Here is an 11,568-nt window from a genome sequence, read left to right as displayed (position 1 = left end):
ATTCTCCTCTCGAGTCGCGACGGGTATCTCTTGGAGCCCACTAAGTGGCCTAAAGGGAGTCAAGCCTCCTGTGGAGTTTGGAAAGAGGATTCGGGATTCCTCTCCAGGCCATGCAGGAAAAGAAGGCCCTCATCTCGCGATGACAGGGGCGTATGGTGAGTTTTCTCAAGCTGCGGCGTCAGTGTGGGGTTTCTCACGAGGTACGACAGGGAGCTCAGGGAGCCTCTCTTATGGCGCCAGGGAAGTCAGGTCTCCATATGCGTGGCGAGGGGGTGCGTGTCATTTCTATAGAGCCATGGAAGCAGATTCGGGCTTCAAGACACGTTGAAGTAGGACTCTCGAGGTCTTTTTCCCATTGTGGCAGGAAACCCTGGGTTCCCTCGACATGTGCCGGTGACCTCATGGAGCTTCTCCGGGTGCCTCTGAGAAGTCAGGGGTACTGTGGAGTTGGGAGGGGCCTCTCTGGACTCCACTGGGTTTGGTGCAATGGATGAGAGCCTCATCTCGAGTGGAGGCAGGTACCTCATGTTTCCTCTCCTGGGTTTCCTGTCGCTGGTACTGACTCGGATCGCAGTTTCCCTGCAGAGTTGGTACAGAAAATCAGGTCTCGTCTTGTGTGGAGGAATGGAACTCCACTTGCCTCTCGAGTTGTTCACGGGCTGACAGACCACTTGTCGAACTGTGTTTGTAACCTGCGGGTTTTTCTGGACGATGCACGGTGTCAGTGCCCCTTCGTGTTGTGCTTTCATCCACAGGTTTTCCTTCGTAAAGGTGTCACGGCATCACGTTCTTATCAAGAGCAGACCGGGAAATCGGGGTCTTTCGGCTTGTGGCACCACCCACGAGGCTATGTTTCGAATTTCCTCGTGAGACCTGCCTCATCCTTAGGCGCGCTGGAAAGGTCGGGAACCCCTTCCACACATAGCAGGGGAATCGATTCTCCTGTCGCGATCAGGAGGGGAGATGGGGCTCAGATGAAGTGGTGCCGGGACCCTCGGTGTTCCACTCGAGGGAACCCGGCGTTTCAGAGAACTTTAGGGGTCGCATCAAGGGAGCCAAGTACCGTTTCCCACTTCAGGACGGAACATGGGACTTCCCTGGAGACGCTGTAGCGGGCAAGGGCCTCATCCTGTGAAGACGTTGGAACCACGTCGTTTTTCTCGAGTTGCATCGGGATTCTCGAAAACGACAGGAATTTCAGGCTTCCTCTTGGGTTGGCCCTGGGAAGCCCAATCTTCAATTCGAGTTGCGATGGAAAGCTGGGGGTTCTGCTCGAGTCACTACAGGGCCAAAGAGACCTCATCGAAGCGTGTGTCCAGGACCTAATATTCCTCTCAAGGGAAGACAGGGATCACGGGTTTCCATTCCAGACTCCCCCGGGGGGTCAGGACTCGCCTGGAGGGGAAGCAAAGTACTCCGCTTTCCTCTCAAGTCGCGACACGGATCTCTTGGAGCCCACTGAGTGGACTCAAGGGTGTCGAGCCTCCTCTTCAGTTTGGAGAGAGGACTCGGGATTGCTCTCCAGGCCAGGCAGAAAAAGAAGGCCCTCATCTCGCGATGATGGGGGCGTCTCATGGGTTTCCTCAGGCTGCTGCGCCCATGGGAGTTTTCTCACGAGGCACGACGAGGACCTCAGGGAGCCTCTCGTGCGGCGCCAGGGAAGTCAGGTCTCCATGCGCATGGCGAGGGGGAGCTGGTCATCACTCTCGAGTCATGGGAAGCGGCTAGGTCCTCAAGAGGCGTTGAAGAAGGACTCTCGATGTCTTTCTCTGGTTGCAGCGGGAAACCCTCGTTTCCCTCGACTTCTTCAGGGGACCTTAGTGAACTTCCCACGGTGCCTCTGAGAGGTGAGGGATGCTGTGTAGTTGGCAGGGCCTCTCGGGACTCTGCTGGGTTCGGCGCAATGGAAGAGGGCCTCATCTCGAGGGGAGGCAGGAACCTCAGGCCTCCTCTCGGTTTCGGACTCCGACTGCACGGTCCCTGCAGGGTTGGGACAGGAGAGTCATGCCTCGTCTTGTCTGAGGAATGGAATTCTGGTTGCCTCTCGAGTTGTTCCGGGAGTCTCAGGCCCCTTGTCGAGCTGTGTGTAGACCCTGCGGGTTTTTCCGGATGATGCATGGGGGTGTCAGTGCCCCTTCGTGTTGTGCCTTCACCCACAGGGTTGCCTTCGAAGACGTGTCCGGGCATCGGGTTCTTATCAAGAGCGGACCAGAAAATCGGAGTCGTTCGGCACGTGGCACCTCACACGTGGCTAGTCTCGAATTTCCTCCTGAGACCGGCCTCATCCTGAGGTGCGCCAGGAAGGCCGGGAACCCCTTCCAGACAAAGCAGGGGAATCGACTCTCCTGTCGCGATCAGGAGGGGAGAAGGGGCTCAGATGAAGTGGTTCCGGGACCCTCGGTGTTCCCCTCGAGGGAACCCAGCGTGTCGGGGAACTTTTGCGGTCGCATCAAGGGTGTCAAGTACCGTTTCGCCCTTCAGGGCGGAACATGGGACTTCCCTGGAGACACCGGGAACTTCGGTGTTCCCCTGGAGTGAGACCGGTATGTTGGGGAACTTTGGGGTCGCATCAAGGGTGCCAAGTAGCATTTCGAACTTTAAGATGGAACGTGGGACTTCTCTTGAGACTCTAGCTGGCAAGGGCCTCATATTGCGATGAAGGGGGAACCACATGGTTTTTAAGACTTGAGGCTGAATTCTCGAATTACGATGGGAAATTCAGACTTCCTCTTGTGTTGACCGTGGGAAGACCAATCTTCCATTCAAATTGTGAGGGAGAGATGGAGGTTGCTCTCGAGTCACTGTAGGGCAAAATAGACCTCATCTAGGCTTGTGTCTAGGACATAATGTTCCACTCCAGGGGTGACATGGATCTCGGGGTTGCATTCCAAACTCACCCGGGGAGTCAGGCCTCGTCTCCAGGGAAGCAAAGGACTCCGCTCTCCTCTCGAGTCGCACCGGGTATTTCTTGGACCCAACTGAGTGGCCTAAAGGGAGTCAATCCTCCTGTGAAGTTTGGAGAGAGGACCAGGAATTGCTCTCCAGGTCAGGCAGGAAAAGAAGGCCCCCATCTCTCCTTGACGGGGGCATCTTGTGGTTTTTCTCGAACTGCGGCGCCAGTGTGGGTTTTCTCACGAGATACGATGGGGTACTCAGGGAGCCTCTTGTGTGGTACTAGGGAAGTCAGTTTTCCTGCTTGTGGCGAGGGGAGCGCGTCCTTGCTCTGGAGTCATGGTAGGGGAATCGGGCATCCAGAGACGTTGAAAAAGGACTCTCCAAGTCTTTCTCGGGTTACTTCAGAAAACTCTGGGTTCCCTCGACTTGTGCCAGTGACCTCAGGTAGCTTCTCAGGGAGCCTCTGAGAATTCAGGGATACTGTGGTGTTGGGAGGGGCCTCTCGGGACACCACTGAGTTTGGTTCAATGGAAGAGGGCCTCTTCTCTAGTTGAGGCAGGAACCTCAGGGTTCCTCTCCATTTCTGACTCCAATTGCAGGGTCCCTGAAGAGTTGGGACAGGAGAGTAAGGCCTCGTCATGTGTGAAGGAATGCAACTTCACTTGCCTCTCGAGTTGTTCACGGGGTGACAGTCCACATTTGGAGCTGTGAGTGGAATCTGCGGGTTTTTCCAGACGATGCATGGGGATGTCAGTGTCCCTTCGTGTTGTGCCTTCATCCACAGGGTTGCCTTCGAAGAGATGTCCGGGCGTCAGGTTCTTATCTAGAGTGGACCGGGAATTCGGGATCTTTCAGCATATGGCACCAACCATGAGGCTACTTTTCGAATTTCCTCATGAGACCGGCCTCATCCGGAGGTTCGCGGGGAACGTCGGGAACCCCTTGCAGACAAAACATGGGAATCGACCCTTCTGTCGCGATCAGGAGTGGTGAAGGGTCTCACAGGAAGTGGTGCCGTGAACTTTGGTGTTTCCCTCGAGTGAGACCGGTATGTCAGGGAACTTTGGGGGTCGCATCAAGGGTGCCAAGTACCGTTTTGTACTTCAGGATGGAACGTGGGACTTCTCTTGATACGCTGTAGCGGCCAAGGGCCTCATCTTGCGATGACGGGGGAGCCACGTGGTTTTTCTCGAGATGCGGCGGGATTCTCGAGTTACGACGGGGATTTCAGGCTTCCTCTTGTGTTGGGCCAGGGAAGTCCAATCATCCATTCGAGTTGCGAGGGAGAGCTGGGGGTTGCGCTCGAGTCACGTCAGGGCAAAGGAGACCTCATCTAGGCTTGTGTCCAGGACCTAAAGTTCCTCTCCAATGGCCACAGGGATCTCAGGTTTGCATTCCAGACTCACCCAGGGAGTCAGGCCTCATTTCGAAGGGAAGCAAAGGACTCCGCTCTCCTTTCGAGTCGCGACGGGCACCTCTTGGAGCCCACTTTGTGGCCTAAAGGGAGTCAAGCCTCCTGTGAAGTTTGGAGAGAGGACTTGGGACTGCTCTCCAGGCCATGCAGGAAAAGATGGCCCTCATCTCGCGATGACGGAGGGATCTTGTGGGTTTTCTCGAGCTGCGGCGCCAGTGTGGGGTTTCACACGAAGTACGACGGGGAGCTCAGGGAGCGTCTCGTGTGGCGCCAGGGAAGTCAGGTCTCCATGCTCGTGGAAAGGGGGAGCGCGTCATGGTTCTCGAGTCACGAGAGGGGACTAGGGACTCAAGACGCGTTGAAGAAGGACTCTCGAGGTCTTTCTCGCGGGCGGCGGGAAACCCTCGTTTCCCTCGCCTTCTGCCGGGGACCTTAGGGAACTTCCCAAGGTGCCTCTGAGAGGCGAGGGATCCTGTGGACGTGGCGGGGCCCCTCGGGACTCTGCTGGGTCTGGCGCAACGGAAAAGGGCCTCACCTCGAGGGGAGGCAGGCACCTTAGGCTTCCTCTCCGTTTCGGACTCCGACCGCAGGGTCCCTGCAGAGTTGGGACAGGAGAGTCAGGCCTCGTCTTGTCTGAGGAGGGGAACCCCGCTGGCCTCTCGAGTTGTTCAGGGGGGTCTCAGGCCCCTCGTCGAGCTGTGTGTGGAACCCGCGGGTCTTTGCGGACGATGCACGGGGGTGGCAGTGCCCCTTCGTGTTGTGCCTTAACCCACAGGGTTGCCTTCGAAGAGGGGTCCGGGCCTCGGGTCCTTCTCAAGAGCGGATCGGGGAATCGGGGGCGTTCGGCATGTGGCCCCACCCACGTGGCTCGTCTCGAATTTCCTCGTGAGACCGGCCTCATCCTGAGGTGCGCCGGGAAGGCCGGGAACCCCTTCCAGACCACGCAGGGGAATCGCCTCTCCTGTCGCGATCAGGAGGGGAGAAGGGGCTCAGAGGAAGCGGTGCCGGGACCCTCGGTGTTCCCCTCGGGGGACCCCGGCGTGTCGGGGGACTTTTGGGGGTCGCAGGAAGGCTGTCAGGGACCGTTTCGCCCTTCAGGGCGGAACAGGGGACTTCCCTTGAGACGCCGTCGCGGGCAAGGGCCTCATCTTGCCAAGAGGTGGGAACCACGTGGTTTTTCTCAAGTTGCGGCGGGATTCTCGAGTTACGACGGGGATCTCAGCCTTCCCCTTGGGTTGGTCCTGGGAGCCCAATCTTTCCCTCGGGTTGAGAGGGAAAGCTGGGGGTTGCGCTCGAGTCACCGCAGGGCCGAAGAGACCTCACCTAGGCGTGTGTCCGGGACCTAATATTCCTCTCCAGGGAAAGCAGGGATCTCGGGGTTGCATTCCAGGCTCCCCCGGGGAGTCAGGCCTCGTCTCGAGGGGAAGCCAAGGACTCCGCTCTCCTCTCGAGTCGCGACGCGGGTCTCTTGGAGCCCCCTGAGTGGCCTCAAGGGAGTCCAGCCTCCTCTTCCGTTTGGAGAGAGGACCCGGGATTGCTCTCCAGGCCATGCAGGAAAAGAAGGCCCTCAGCTCGCGAGGACGGGGGCGTCTCAGGGGTTTCCTCGAGCTGCGGCGCCCATGGGGGTTTTCTCCCGAGGCACGACGAGGATCTCAGGGAGCCTCTCGTGCGGCGCCAGGGAAGTCAGGTCTCCATGCGCGTGGCGAGGGGGAGCGCGTCCTGGCTCTCGAGTCACGGGAGGGGACTAGGGCCTCGAGACGCGTTGAAGAAGGACTCTCGAGGTCTTTGTCGGGGGGCGGCGGAAAACCCTCGTTTCCCTCGACTTCTGCTGGGGACGTTAGGGAACTTCCCAGGGTGCCTCTGAGAGGCAAGGGATCCTGTGGAGGTGGCCGGGCCCCTCGGGACTCCGCTGGGTCTGGCGCAACGGAAGAGGGCCTCACCTCGAGGGGAGGCAGGCACCTTAGGCTTCCTCTCCGTTTCGGACTCCGACCGCAGGGTCCCTGCAGAGTTGGGACAGGAGAGTCAGGCCTCGTCTTGTCTGAGGAAGGGAACCCCGCTGGCCTCTCGAGTTGCTCAGGGGGTCTCAGGCCCCTCGTCGAGCTGTGTGTGGAACCCGCGGGTCTTTGCGGACGATGCACGGGGGTGGCAGTGCCCCTTCGTGTTGTGCCTTCCCCCACAGGGTTGCCTTCGAAGAGGGGCTGGGCCTCGGGTCCTTCTCAAGGGCGGACCGGGGAATCGGGGGCGTTCGGCATATGGCCCCACCCAAGTGGCTCGTCTCGAATTTCCTCGTGAGACCGGCCTCATCCTGAGGTGCGCCGGGAAGGCCGGGAACCCCTTCCAGACCACGCAGGGGAATCGCCTCTCCTGTCGCGATCAGGAGGGGAGAACGGGCTCAGAGGAAGCCGTGCCGGGACTCTCGGTGTTCCCCTCGGGGGACCCCGGCGTGTCGGGGGACTTTTGGGGGTCGCAGGAAGGCTGTCAGGGACCGTTTCGCCATTCAGGGCGGAACAGGGGACTTCCCTTGAGACGCCCTCGTGGGCAAGGGCCTCATCTTGCCAAGAGGTGGGAACCACGTGGTTTTTCTCGAGTTGCGGCGGGATTCTCGAGTTACGACGGGGATCTCAGCCTTTCCCTTGGGTTGGCCCTGGGAAGCCCAATCTTCCCCTCGGGTTGCGAGGGAAAGCTGAGGGTTGCGCTCGAGTCACTGCAGGGCCAAAGAGACCTCATCTAGGCGTTTTTCCAGGACCTAGTGCTCCTCTCCAGGGAAGACAAGGATCTCGGGGTTGAATCCCATGCTCCCCCGGGGAGTCAGGCCTCGCCTCGAGGGGAAGCAAAGGATCCGCTCTCCTCCCGAGTCGCGACGCGGATATCTTGGTGCCCCCTGAGTGGCCTCAAGGGAGTCCAGCCTCCTCTTCACTTTTGAGAGAGGACTCGTGATTACTCTCCAGGCCCGGCAGGAAAAGAAGGCCCTCACCTCGCGAGGACGGTGGCATCTCAGGGGTTTCCTCGAGCTGCGGCACCCGTGGGGGTTTTCTCCCGAGGCACGACGAGGATCTCAGGGAGCCTCTCGTGCGGCCCCAGGGAAGTCATGTCTCCATGCACGTGGCAAGAAGGAGCGCGTCATTGTTCTCGAGTCATGGGAGGGGACCAGGGCCTCGAGACGCGTTGAAGAAGGACTCTCGAGGTCTTTCTCGGGTTGCAGCGGGAAACCCTCGTTTCCCCCGACTTCTGCCGGGGACCTGAGGAAACTTCCCAGGGTGCCTCTGAGAGGTGAGGGACCTTGTGAATTTGGCGGGGCCTCTTGGTACTCCACTGGGTTTGTCGCAATGGAAGAGGGCCTCATCTCGAGTGGAGGCAGGAACCTCAGGCTTCCTCTCCAATTCTGACTCTGATCGTAGTGTCCCTGCAGAGTTGGGACAGGAGAGTCAGGCTATGTCTTTTCTGAGGAATGGAACTCCGCTTGCCTCTCGAGTTGTTCATAGGGTTTCAGGCCCCTTGTCAAACTGTGTGTGGAATCTGCAGGTTTTTCCAGACGATGCATGGGGGTGTCAGTGACCCTTCGTTTTGTGTCTTCATCCACAGGGTTGCCTTCGAAGAGGTGTCCGGGCATCGTGTTCTTATGAAGAGCGGCCTGGGAAATCGGGGTCGTTCAGCATTTGGCACCACCCACGTGGCTAGTCTCGAATTTCCTCATGAAACCGGCCTCATCCTGAGGTGTGCTGCGAAGGTCATGAAACCCTTCCAGACAAAGCAGAGGAATCGACCCTCCTGTGGCGATCAGGAGGGGAGAAGTGGCTCAGATGTTGTGCTGCTGGGAACCTCGGTGTTTCCCTCAAGTGAGACAGGTATGTCGGGTAACTTTTGGGGTCGCAAAACGCGTTCCAAGTACCGTTTCGCTCTTCAAATTGGAACGTGGGACTTCTCTTGGGGTGCTCCAGCGGGCAAGGGCCTCATCTTGGAATGACTGGGGAACCACTTGGTTTTTCTCTAGTTGCGGTGGGATATTTGAGTTACCACAGGGAATTCATGCTTCCTCTTGTGTTGGCCCACAAAAGTCTTATCTTCCATTCGAGATTCGAGGAAGAGCTGGAGGTGCGCTCTAGTCACTGAAGGCAAAAGAGACCCCACCAAGGCTTGTGTGCAGGACCTAATGTTCATGTCAAGGGGCGACAGGAATCTCGGGGTTGCATTCCAGACTCACCCTGGAGTCAGGCCTCGTCTCAAGGGGAAGCAAAGGACTCTGCTCTCCTCTCGAGTCGGACGGGTATGTCTTGGAGCCCACTGAGTGGCTTAAAGGGAGTCAAACCTCCTCTGGTGTTTGGAGGGAGTTCACGGGATTGCTCTCCAGGCAATGCAGGAAAAGAAGGCCCTCATCTCCCGATGACTGGGGCGTCTCGTAGGTTTTCTCGAGCTGTGGCGCTAGTGTGGGGTTTCTCACGAAGTAAGACTGGGAGCTCAGTGAGCCTCTCATGTGGTGCCAGGGCAGTCAGGTCTCTATGCACGTGGTGAGAGGGAGCCCGTCATTGTTCTCGAGTCATGGTAGGGGAATTGGGCCTGAAGACGTGTTAAAGAAGGACTCTCGAGGTCTTTCTTGGGTTGCAGCAGGAAACCCTGGGTTCCATCGACTTGTGCCAGTGACCTCAGGAAGCTTCTGAGCGTGCCTCTGAGAAGTCAGGGTCACTGTGGAGTTGGGAGGGGCCTCTCGGAACTCCACTGGGTTTGGTGCAATGGAAGAGGGCCTCATGACAAGTTGAGGCAGGAACCACAGGGTTCCTCTCCTGGCTTCGAATGCACCGGATCTGACTCGGATCGCAGAGTCCCTGCAGAGTTGGGACAGGAGAGTCAGGCCTCGTCTTGTGTGGAGGAATGGAACTCCGCTTGACTCTCGCGTTGTTCATGGGGTGACAGGCCACTTGTCGATTTGTATGTGGAACTTGCAGGTTTTTCTGGACGATGCACTGGGGTGTCACTGCCCCTTCGTGTTGTGCCTTGTTCCACAGGATTGCCTTCGAGTTGGGTTCTGCCATCGGGTTCTTATCAAGAGCGGACCAGGGAATTGGGGTCTTTTGGAATGTCGCACCACCCACGAGGCTATGTCTCGAATTTCCTCGTGAGACTGGCCTCATCTTGATGTGCGCCAGGAAGGTCGGGAACGCCTTCCAGACAAAGCAGGGGAATCGAACCTCCTGTCGCGATCAAGAGGGGAGAAGAGTCTCAGATGAAGTGGTGCCGGGAACCTCGGTGTTCTCCTCAAGTGAGACTGGTATGTCGGGGAACTTTTGGGGTCGCATCAAGGGTTCCAAATAACTTTTCGCTCTTCAATACGGAACGTGGGACTTCTCTTGAGACGCTGTAGCGGGCAAGGGCCTCATCTTTTGATGACGTGGGAACCACGTGGTTTTTCTTGAGTTGGGGCGGGATTCTCGAGTTACAACCGGGAATTCAGGCTTCCTCTTCAACTGGCCTAGGGAAGTCCAGTTTTCATTCGAATTGTGAGTTAGAACTGGGGATTGCTCTCGAGACACTGCAGGGCCAAATAGACCTCATCTAGGCTTGTGTCCAGGACCTAATGTTCCTCTGCTGGGGCGAAAGCGATCTCAGCATTGCATTCTCGACTCACCCGGGGAGTCAGGCCTCGTCTCGAGGGGAAGCCAAGGACACCGCTCTCCTGTCAAGTCGCGACGGGTATATCTTGGAGCTCACTGTGTGGCCTAAAATGAGTCAAGCCTCCTGTGAAGTTTGGAGAGAGGACTCAGGATTGCTCTCCAGGCCATACAGCAAAAGAAGGCCCTCATCTCGTGAGGACTGGGGCGTCTCGTGGACATTCTCGAGCTGCGGCTCCAGTGTGGTGTTGCTCACGAGGTATAATGGGAGATCAGGGAGCCTCTCCTGTGGCGCCAGGGAAGTCAGGTTTCTATGCGCGTGGCTAGGGGGAGCGCATCATTGCTCTCGAGTCATGGTAGGGGAATCGCACCTCAAGACGCGTTGAAGAAGGACTCTTGAGGTCTTTTACGGGTTGGGGCAGGAAACCCTTGGTTCCCTCGACTTGTGCCGGTGATCTCAGGAAGGTCTAAGGGTGCCTCTGAGAAGTCAGGGATACTGTGCAGTTCGGAGGGGTCTCTCGGGACTCCACTGGGTTCGGTGCAATGGAAGAGGGCCTCATCTCGAGTGGAGGCAGGAAACTCATGTTTCCTCTCCTGACTTCCCCTGGGCCAGATCTGACTCGGATCACAGTTTCGCTGCAGAGTTCGAACAGGAGAGTCAGGCCTCGTCTTGTGTGGAGGAATGGAACTCTGCTTGCCTCTCCAGTTGTTCACGGGGTGACAGGTCACTTCTCGAGCTGTGTGTGGTACCTGCGGGTTTCTCCGGACGATACCCAGGGGTGTCAGTGCCCCTAAGTGTTGTGCCTTCATCAAAAGTGTTATCTTCAAAGAGGTGTCCGGGCATCAGGATCTTATCAAGAGCGGACCGGGAAATCGGGGTCTTTCGGCATGTGTCACCATCCAAGTGGCTATGTCTCGAATATCCTCGTGAGACCGGCCTCATCCTGAGATGCACCGGGAAAGGTGGGAACCCCTTCAAGACAAAACAGGGGAATCGACCCTCCTGTCGTGATCAGGAGGGGAGAAGGGGCCCAGATGTAGTGGTGCCGGGAACCTCGGTGTTCTCCTCGAGTCAGACTGGTGTGTCGAGGAACTTTTGAGGGCGCATCAAGGGTGCCAATACCGTTTCGCACTTCAAGACGGAACGTGGGACTTCTCTTGAGACGCTGTAGGGGGCAAGGGCCTCATCTTGGGATGACGGGGGAACCACGTGGCGTTTCTCGAGTTGTGGCGGGATTCTCGAGTTTCGACGGGGAATACAGTCTTCCTCATGTGTTGGGCCAGGGAAGTCCTATATTCCATTCGAGTTTAAAGGGAGAGCTGGGGATTGCTCTCGAGTCACTGCAGGGCAAAATAGACCTAATCTAGGCTTGTGTCCAGGACTTAATGCTCATCCCTAGGGGCGACAGGGATCTTGGGGTTGCATACCAGACTCACCCGGGGAATCAGGCCTCGTCTCGAGGGGAAGCAAAGAACTCCGCTGTCCTTTTGAGTCGCGATGGGTATCTCTTGGAGCCCACTGTGTGCCCTAAAGGGAGTCAAGCCTCCTGTGGTGTTTGGATAGAGGACTCGGGATTCCTGTCCAGGCCATGCAGGAAAAGAAGGCCCTCATCTCGCGATGATGGCGGCGTCTCGTGGGTTTTCTGGACTGCCGCG

Source organism: Bubalus kerabau, unplaced genomic scaffold (genome assembly GCF_029407905.1).
Source record: "Bubalus kerabau isolate K-KA32 ecotype Philippines breed swamp buffalo unplaced genomic scaffold, PCC_UOA_SB_1v2 scaffold_30, whole genome shotgun sequence".
Lineage (NCBI taxonomy): Eukaryota > Metazoa > Chordata > Mammalia > Artiodactyla > Bovidae > Bubalus > Bubalus kerabau.
Note: the sequence above shows the minus strand (reverse complement) of the source record.